The sequence below is a fragment of the Hoplias malabaricus genome, chromosome 4 (assembly GCF_029633855.1).
Source record: "Hoplias malabaricus isolate fHopMal1 chromosome 4, fHopMal1.hap1, whole genome shotgun sequence".
Taxonomy (NCBI): domain Eukaryota; kingdom Metazoa; phylum Chordata; class Actinopteri; order Characiformes; family Erythrinidae; genus Hoplias; species Hoplias malabaricus.
Window position 1 is genome coordinate 25,702,061 of NC_089803.1, and position 10,336 is coordinate 25,712,396.

Here is a 10,336-nt window from a genome sequence, read left to right on the forward strand (position 1 = left end):
TGTCTTCCTCTGGATGAATATAGCAAGGGGGACTGCTCCATATTTAACCAATACCTCACAGACATCTGAATAATCATATATCAAAATGTGTGGGCTGTTCTCTTGCTGCCAATATATAAAAATATTATAATATTAATATTAATAATAATAATTAAAAATCTGTGTTAAAAATCTCAAATTATGAAAAACACAATCTTATTGGACAACTAATATTATCTGACCACACAATGGCATGTCATACAACATACCAGAAAGGAAATAAAATAATATCTCTCTGTGGTAAACTTTTCTTATTTTAACAACCTGTGGTTTAGTTAGAAGAAGAGCTCCACATACGTTTAATGGTTCTTTAACCAGAGCCACTGCAGTTTACATCAGTTCTCATTTCTAAGCCTCACTTCTTGGCTTAATCTGCATTACCACAGTTTAATGAACTGCTCCACAATTTACCAACATTTGAGTCAATCTACAGAGAATACATGGCATACTTTTGATGGAAACACATGCTGGTTTTGACCTGCAGAGCGGCTCCATCACAAAGAGAGGAAGAAAACAGCATCTATGTGGGAAGACTCTGACCTAATACTGTTTTGTTTTGATGACCTTTCAGGAAATTCGGGATTAGTGCATGTCCTTGAACCTTGACAAAATTAGTTATAGCTACACTGTGAAACAGTGATGACATAAAAGTGGTGGACAATACACCCAAACCTTTATGAACTGTTGTACCCATGTTTAGGTCATATGGCAAATACCATGGGTACAATAACGCTCATTCCCCACACGGTACTTTATACTACATCCAACTAAAAAGAGCTAATGAGAATTTTATTTAACAAATTAGTGTCCTTTGTGAAGTTTTTGGAAGGAAATCCACACAATGTTCAGAAAAAAGTACACGATATGAGGAGATATAATCATATTGCCGACCTCTGGCTGTAACCATCAAAAGCTGTGGGACCTGAATAGGAAATGGACCACACCCGTGTGAAACTAAGGTAGTGAGGAAATGTGGTCACAAAGCATCCTGTACTGCTGTGTTTTTGTATTTAAACAGAGATTGGGGAGGTCTGTGGACTTTAAAAGTGAACACAAACTTTTGACCCATAAAATGCTGAAGACTACAGCTAAATTACAAAACACCAAGAATAACTCAGCTCATTTCACCCTTTAGACACACAACTCATTTCTGTAGTGGACGGTTAGTCTTTTACAAGTGACAAACAACAGCCTGGTTTCTGAGGTGGAACACTCCGTGTTGTCATGCCGACGTTCAAGAATACATTATTTAAATTAGCTGTAACACAATTTGACAGTGGGCTGCTGTAAAAAGGAGAAAACTTACAGACACTGATATTCAACGGTTAGAAACTTCACATAGAGGAGCCAAAGTCGTATTTACGTTGCTTTGAACCACATTCAAAGAGATGCAAAGGAATGTGAACGTAATTGAAACCTCCTCTTTTCCTAAAACCTTTTTTAAACGTTTCGGCTTAATTTTTTGTAAGAATTCTAAAATTGGGTAAAGTATATCCTGCTGTGGCCCAACTCAAATTTAAACTTGACCGTGTGTGTTGTAACTAGCTCCAACTATCTGAGAAGCTGAAGCAGGCTTTTAGTTTGAACTTCCCGTTCCACCTTAAATCAAACAGTAGCTACTGCACCATTTAAGGTGGAACTGAAAATACGACGAAGGAGCCAACTTCAGCCTCATCCTCCGTCACATCCCCTCTTACTACTAATATTGACAAGGAGTTTAAAATAAAACACAAAACTATAAAGTCACGTTTAAACCGCTCACCGTTTTACCGTTTAAGCGAGTTCTGTGCTCCGGAGGCTGTTCAGTGAGTGGCGTTTGTTCATAGTTTCTTCTCCTTCACAGACCGAGGGAAAGCGTGGCGGCCCTTCATCTCCATGTGTGCAGCTCTACAGTAGACACACATGCAGCGCGCGCGCGCGCGCGCACACACACACACACACACACACACACACACACACACATCTCTCTCCGTCTCTCTGTGTTTTGCATGGGTTTCAAACGTTCGTTTGCACGAACTGGAACATCAACATCTGAAACAGCGAGAAAAACACGACCATTTAATCAGAAAAACGCAAGTGTACTTTATGGAAAAATACATGCTATATAGCAGTTAATTATCCGTGTATATATTTAAATATTAGTGTATTTTTTTCTCTGTATAGAACTCCAGTCTGAAACCCGATATTTGACAACGTATTTACTTCTAATACTTCTACAGTACACAGGGTCCTAGAATCAGAGCGGTCTACTGGGGAAAATGTGATGTGGTGTTTTGGCGCCCTCTGGCGGTCAACAGAGAATCTATTTTATTCTCACCAGCAGATCGTCAGTCTTCGGAGTGGAAAGTGTAAATGTGTCGGGCTGAAGGCAGTCAAGACAGAACTGTTTACAAAAATGGAGGTAGGTATCAATCTGCAATGTATTCTTTTATACCGTAAAACATCACTCGTTACCAAAAACCTTTTTAAAACTTAAATATCTAAGTGATACTTTAAGCTGCAAGAAGAAAACATTTATTGATGTTTTAATCTTTTGAGGGGAAACTTTTTATTTCTCTATCACATGACTTCTTTTTATTTTTTTTATTTTTTTCATTCCAACCGTTTACACAGAACTATTTCTTGCAAATCACCTTTAAAATCTCCCCAAAGAAAAACGACGCTTTAATGATTTCTTTGTTTGCTCTGTATGGAACTCATGATCACCTGTAATAATAATAAAAATTACAATAATAACAACAATAACAGTAATGGCATCAAATAGGTCTGCTGTTGTTTATTTTACTTTACAGATATAATTCTAAAGAATGTTTTCAAGAGTATTCATGCAATTAATGCTAATCATATGTTCACAAATCATATCCACTTAATCATAATCTTTTAGATCAAACATAACTTGGGAGACAGAACTATATGTAGACTATATATAAATATATTTGGTAGACACACTACAAAACGGAGCATCTATGAAATTTGTTTAAGACCTTGTATATTTTAGTTATAACAGATGGGATAAGGGCCAGAGTGGGTATGCTTCCGTAGAGAAGAGCTTAAGCTCAATCATTACTGTGAGAGACTCAATACAAAGTTATAGGAGTGAAATTGCCTGTTATTCCAAGCTTCACCTTTAGAAGACTTCTTGAATTTATGTTGAACAAATCAACGGTAAACCAGAAAAGGAACAGTTCTGAGGCCAGTTTTGAACAGAGATTAGTTCTATTATTGGATCCCGTGAGGCTGCTACAGGGAATTCAGTTTTCACAGAATTCAATTTCAGTTTTTATTGTGTCATTACATTTTTACCACCAAGGTGAGTATTTAGTTAATCTCTCTTTGGTGTGTGTTTTTATACTTTAAGGAGGCATACTTATGCCTATATACTTTAGACATTTTGTTTTCAACTCAGTTACAGTGTTTATAGGAGTAAATATAACACACAAAAGCTCAAATAATAATTCTATAATATACACATTTACATAAACCTAATCATTTGGAATGAATATGAATGAACCTTTTAATGTAACACTGTATTTTCATTTTTAATGACAGCAGAAATAGCTTCAGTGAAATTGCTGGGTGTCACATGACTATCTCTCAGGCCTTACAGTGTGTTTGAAATGTATTTGAAAGTGGGCAGGACTTGACGTGTAAGGAACTATGGTCAACTATTAATGTACAAGGCCCTATTACAATATTTTATATGTTATATAGAATAACTATTTACCTGAGGCCTTTAAAGCACTCTGTTACACGCAGCCTGCCACATATTAATCCAGTCTTCATTTATCTATGATTTAAAATGATTTTGAATGACTTTTAATGATTATCCTATAAACTCAGTGTCAGAATTAGGGTTAAACTTAATCTGCCTTAGTGAAGCATTCTGAAATGGTCTGGATGGCTTTTACAATCTGTTTGATGTTTTATATTATACAGGCAATTATTTATTTAATCCCATAAAGCGCAATACATTTTTAAAATCTTTGGAAAGCTCCAGTACACTCCCGCATGCCTTGTAAATATTTTTGGCACAAGCTTAACTGTTTATTTACCACTGCAGTTTGCATCCGTTCTCATTTCTTGGCTTAATCTGAATTACCACAGTTTAATGAGCTGCTCCACAATTTACCAACATTTGAGTCAATCTACAGAGAATACATGGCATACTTTTGATGGACACACGAGCTGGTTTTGACCTGCAGAGCGGCTCCATCACAAAGAGAGGAAGAAAACAGCTATACAATTACTTTAAAGGTATTTTTTCATAAAATAAATGTTGTGGTTTCTGATCATATGGTACTATAGAATTATTATAACGTTAGTATATAAAATATTTTTTTTATTGTGTTTCACTATTAATGCTCTATGTTCTATAATCCTGCTTGAAGAAATGTCATCTGTAATTACAGTTATTTGCAAAAATGTCCTTCACCAGTTGCATGTCAATATATTTAATAGCATCAGCCCTTCTGGTATATATTTAGACCATTTTCATTTTTTTAATATTTCCAAGGGACACTTTGGTGTCCCCTGGTCAAATGACATGTCTTTTTTACTCGTCTATGTGTTCAGAATGTAACTCTAAAATTTACATTGAGTGTAATATTTATGTTTGCTATAAAGTGATGACTGATTTTACTAATTTGTTCTTTAGATCACTGTGATATTTTAAGAAAACAAGCTTTTCCAAATTGGCATCTTCACAGGAAAATCTGCTTTACCATGAAACAAGATTTTATAACAAGCACTTGTACTGATATAATCAACAAGTCTCACACAATCTGTTCAATGATGTAGAAAAATAAAGAAATTAATATATATACATCTGTTTTTGGTTTTTGGACAGCACTGATATTCTACCTGGGCGGCATGGTGGTGCAGCAGGTAGTGTCGTAGTCACACAGCTCACAAGGACCTGGAGGTTGTGGGTTAAAGTCCCGCTCCGGGTGACTGTCTATGAGGAGTTTGGTGTGTTCTCCCTCTGTCCATGTGGGTTTCCTCCGGGTGCTCTGGTTTCCTCCCACAGTCCAAAAACACATGTTGGATTGTGGATTGGCGACTCAAAAGTGTCAGTAGGTGTGAGTGTGTGTTGCCCTGTGAAGGACTGGCGCCCCCTCCAGGGTGTGTTTCTGCCTTGCACCCAGTAATTCCAGGTAGACTCTTGACCCGCCACAACCCTGAACTGGATAAGCGGCTACAGACAATGAATGAATGATGATATTCTACCTGTTTTTCCCTGCAGACTCTTATTTGAGGGTTTGTGTTGGTCACCAGGTTGAGAGGTCAAATTCAGGTCACCTCTGCTGTTATATTCCATCTGTGATAACCAGTGGCAGTGCTGGGCAATGGACAGGAAGTGACCATCCTCAGCCTCCAGGGCATGAGTGTGGTGTCTCTGGACAGTCTTGTGCATGGTCTGACATTTACCAGTAGATTTCCGTTCAAACAGAAGATCAAATGTGATTGTGCAATGTTTAGGAATAGCTATTTTTAGAGGTTTCACTGATTTTTTTTTTAAAGGTTTATTTTCAAGTGGACTTGACTTAGCATTGAGAGCAACAGAGGTTTTAAAATTAAAAGAATTACTATATTGTGGCTGTAATTATATTATAAAATAGTGAACTTAACAATAAACCATAAAATGCAAAACTTAAATCATGTAATATTTAAAAGATAAAATAAAATAAAAAATACAATTCTTAAAATCCTGTGTTACTCTAATTTTAGGACACTGTAATATAAAAACAAACCCATGACATCATTTTGTTTCACTTGTTTATGTGTTCAGAAGAATGCAACTCTTAAATGAACATTGAATGTAATATTTATGTTTGCTATAAAGTGATGACTGATTTTACTAATTTGTTCTTTAGATCACTGTGATATTTTAAGAAAACAAGCTTTTCCAAATTGGCATCATCACAGGAAAATCTGCTTTACCATGAAACAAGATTTTATAACAAGCACTTGTACTGATTTAATCATCAAGTCTCACACAATCTGTTCAATGATGTAGGAAAATAAAGAAATTAATATATATATATCTGTTATATATATATATATATCTTAGCATTTAGAGTAACAGAGGTTTTAAAATGAAAATAATTGCTATATTATTGCGGTAATTATTGACCATATTATAAAATATTAAACTTAACAATAAACCATAAAATGCAAAACTTAAATCATGTAATATTTAAAAGATAAAATAAAATAAAAAATGCAATCCTTGAAAAATCAAATATGAGGACAACAATGTGAATCATTCGTTTAAATTAATAAATATATTTAAATGCTGCCCCTCTCAAGCTCCAAAAAAAAAGACAGTGGAACTTAAAATATACACTACCCATACACTACCAACACACAAATCTCCAACTAATCACTAATGAGAAATGAGAGTTGAGAGCTGAGAATTGAAGAAATTATATGTTAAAAAAATAAGAAGAAGAAGAAGAAATATTGCTCTGGTAGCATTTATTTGTGTTATAGGACACTTACATAAATCAGTGTGATGACATGCAAATAAATAAAATATATACAACAAGTTGCATTTCATACTTGTCCAACCCTTTCCTTGTGGCATTCTCCAATATATTTATAAACATAATCCCACACCTGGTTTGAATAAACAGTCCTAAATTCAATTTAATTTTGTTGCTGATGGAATTGAACTCATCTATGTAAGTTCTTCTTTTTTACCCTCTGTTTAAGTTTAATTATTGTAATTATTTTAGTGTTTCATATTGTGTTTACTGTAAAAAACCTCGTAATGTTGAGAAATAAAAAATGCCTATACTTGATCATTCCTTTTTTTTTTTTTTTGAGGGGGAGGGGGGCCCTATATTGTATTCATCTGTTAATAAGAGTAGTGACTAAATCTGTAAATTGCTTTGTATTTGAAAGTTATATGTCCCTGTTTGAAATGGAAATTCATAAGTGCATTAGCCATCATTTATTTTTTTTTATTTGATCCTGAATGCATGATTTAATTTTCTCAGCAGCACCTCAACATTGAGTCAAATTTGTCCTGGTGCCTAATGTCATCTCCATTCTCTCTCTCTCTCTCTCTCTCTCTCTCTCTCTCTCTCTCTCTCTCTCGTCTATTCCTCTATGATTAGTTTGTCTATAAGCCTATCCTTGTCCTCACCTCCACAATCACAATGTCACAATGAAATAGTCAGCGTTTACATCAAATGCTTACATGCTCAATCCCCGTCCATTTAAAAGAAATCTCCAGCTGTATTTGATGCTGTGGTGACAATGTTACATTATTCTATGCGATGAACGCCGGTGACAGTATCCTTTCCAGCGTGAAGGAGACAGCCTGTTTGTTCTGAGGGCTGTAATTTGTAAACAACAAGATAGCTTGATGTGCGTGGTGTGACGTGATAGCAGATGTATAATGAGAGACACCTGTGAGTGGTGAGGGGCCTTTTCACTGAGCAGACTGTATCACAGACCGGGGTATGGGGCTTACATCTATTTCTACATGACCAGTAGGCATTTGCAGCCACCTTAATAGCCTCCTGGACAAATATTAGCTGCCTGTACAAACAGGCTACAGTGTCTGGGGTTTTATTTGTTAGACAGTGGTTGTTTAGAGAGACAGGGAGAGAGTGAAAGAGAGAGTGGACTCCTGCTGGTCAGTGGGAGGGTGAGGGTGTTGGGGCTGAATGGTATTTGCTCTAAACATGTGACGATGGCTGATAACAGCTGTCACACGTCTTCCACATTTGTCACTTTGCTGGAGGTAGCACAGCTCTTAGTGTTTAGAGTGCCGTTACTTGTTAACAGGAGCTGCATAGTGAGGTTAAAGAGTGTATCTTTAAGACATTTTTTATCAAGACATTTCATGTGCTGTCTTTAAAGTACAATATAAAGAAGTTCTTTGATCAATTGAGCCATAGAAAAAACAATTTTGGTCCCCTTAAACATTCAATTAATGTTTCTTGAACCATTAATGTATATGAACTGTATGAGCATGAGGAATGTTTTAAATATTTGAGAACCTTGCAAATAATTTAAAGGCTTTAACAGGCACCCTAGGGTTGATATATAAGCAATATTCGGCAAATTATTTTTAACTGTGATGTTCAAGATTGTAATACAAAAACAGTTTTCATAAAATTCTGAGGATGTTTCCTCACAATCGTTCACTCTACAGTCTGTGTGCGATGGAAAGTGGTTTAATATGTACGTAGGCTGAGTGTCAGTAAATGGGTAAAAAAAAAACAGAGGGCCTCGGTCGCGTATGCTCGGCTTTATCTGTTGTTTGACTGTAGTTTGTACACGGCTGAAGTTGAACTTGTTGAACTTATTTTTTTTCACTCATTTGTAACTCGAGTTGAGTTTTTTGGGGGGTTTTTTTGGTCTGTGTTTACTTTCATGTTAGCAGCAACCTTCTGAATTTAAACTGGGTTCCTACCTAAAAAATCAGAAACAGCCAAATTTAATCAGTATTACCCACCTATGGAGCAGAAATAAAGCAAAATCCTCATCTCTTTTGATGATTTTCTCTCTTTGCTATTGTTCTGCCTTGAGCAGAGGGAGGAAGCCTGGCGTGTCTGACCAAGCCATTTGTATTTTTACACGTTTACTGATACTGGGGCTTCATAAACACGGTTAACCTGCTTTCAGCACACAAACATACTGAAGAGTTAGCAAATGGTGAGGAAACTGCTTCTAAAAAAGTATTTATTGATTACTGTTGTGAACACCACATTTAACTTTAAGAAAGTTCTGCACACATCATATGGTCTTATTATGGCATCATTAAAATGAGAAGATTACATTTAAATCCACTTGCCTAAATGGGAAGGCAGGAAAAAGCTGCCAAACTGTATTTAAAAGTTTTAAAACTGATTAAAAAAGATTATAGACAAAAACAAAAACAGAAGGTTTTATAAAGCACCAGAGTGGGTTTGGGTAGTTTTATAAGTCATAGCACCATTTGTATTTTAAAATGGTTGTTATTTTTCAAGTCCATATTCATTCATTCATTCATTCATTATCTGTAACCCTTATCCAGTTCAGGGTCACGGTGGGTCCAGAGCCTACCTGGAATCATTGGGCACAAGGCGGGAATACACCCTGGAGGGGGCGCCAGTCCTTCACAGGGCAACACAGACACACACAGACACTTTTGAGTCGCCAATCCCTCTACCAACGTGTGTTTTTGGACTGTGGGAGGAAACCCATGCAGACACGGGGAGAACACACCAACTCCTCACAGACAGTCACCTAGAGCGGGAATTGAACCCACAACCTCCAGGTCCCTGGAGCTGTGTGACTGCGACACTACCTGCTGCACCACCATGCCGGCCCAAGTCCATATTTTAAATGAAATATTGCTCAAACTGTGAAATAAAGACAATACCTTAGATTAAAAAATGTCTTTAATATGAGTCAAATATCAGCTGCAGGCTAATACACCTATTGCAAATGACCATATTGAATATTTTTGTTGTAGGATATTTGATGTACCTCCGAGTGCTTTTTATTGGTGGAATGATAAATACTGTGGAGCCCTCTAGAATGCTTCACTGAATGTCACTCTTAATATGCTGTGTGTGCTGCTGAAAACTGTGTGTCATGTCCGATTAGTGACTGGTGGCCTTATATTCCCAGAGGTGATGGACATTTATTAGAGCCTCCATAAATCATTCAATAATGTTTTCTTCAGTCAGATTAATGATTTCGGGGAATTTGTTGGTGGCAGTTTACTCAGTCAATCTATGTAAAACTTAGAGTTATGTAAAACTATATACGAAAAGTTGTAGAACTGAGCAACTGAAGAAATCCTGATGACAAATAATGACATTCTGATGCATAATATCCCCATGTGTAAGTGCAAGGAGTACCTTACATCATCACAACTTTTAATAAGTAATGTAGATGAGTACGTTGCCCAAAGTCTTGAAAATATAATGAATTTTCTGAACATCTTGGATTTAATGAGCACCTAATCAAAACCTAATCATGCTCATAAACATAGACATGATGTTAAAATTCTTGCTCATTTTTTCTTTTATTTTGTTTATGTCAGGTATTGATTATTGCAACACTCTCCTTTGTGGCTTATTTAAAAAAAAACCATCCGCACACTTCAGTATGTTCAAAGCTCAGCTGCCAGAATTCCCTTACATTCTAAAAAATCGGCCCACATCACCCCTATTCTCAGTTACATCGGTTACCTGTCTCACAACGCATTCATTTTAAACTCCTCCTGCTCATGTACAAATCACTACATGGTCTGGCACCTCCTTTTTTAGCAGAACTCCTAACCCTTTACTGC

The 10,336-nt window shown here is 36.3% G+C and overlaps 1 protein-coding gene and 1 long non-coding RNA gene across 3 annotated transcripts in view; one reads left to right on the top strand and one right to left on the bottom strand.

Annotated features, from left to right (window-relative positions):
* si:dkeyp-19e1.3 (USP6 N-terminal-like protein) overlaps window positions 1-1,956 on the bottom strand; it is a 29,732-nt gene extending 27,776 nt beyond the window's left edge. The window contains exon 1 of one of the 2 annotated variants that reach the window (XM_066669844.1): window positions 1,802-1,956. The gene's annotated coding sequence lies outside the window, so the exon portion shown is untranslated. The remainder of the gene's footprint in view (window positions 1-1,801) is intronic. The other variant, XM_066669845.1, reaches the window with a different exon arrangement.
* LOC136695640 (uncharacterized) lies at window positions 1,860-4,786 on the top strand. The gene is made up of 4 exons (XR_010802326.1): window positions 1,860-2,111; window positions 2,259-2,440; window positions 4,191-4,293; window positions 4,694-4,786. It is a non-coding gene; the product is annotated as an uncharacterized lncRNA (long non-coding RNA).
* Window positions 4,787-10,336: the final 5,550 nt, after the last annotated feature.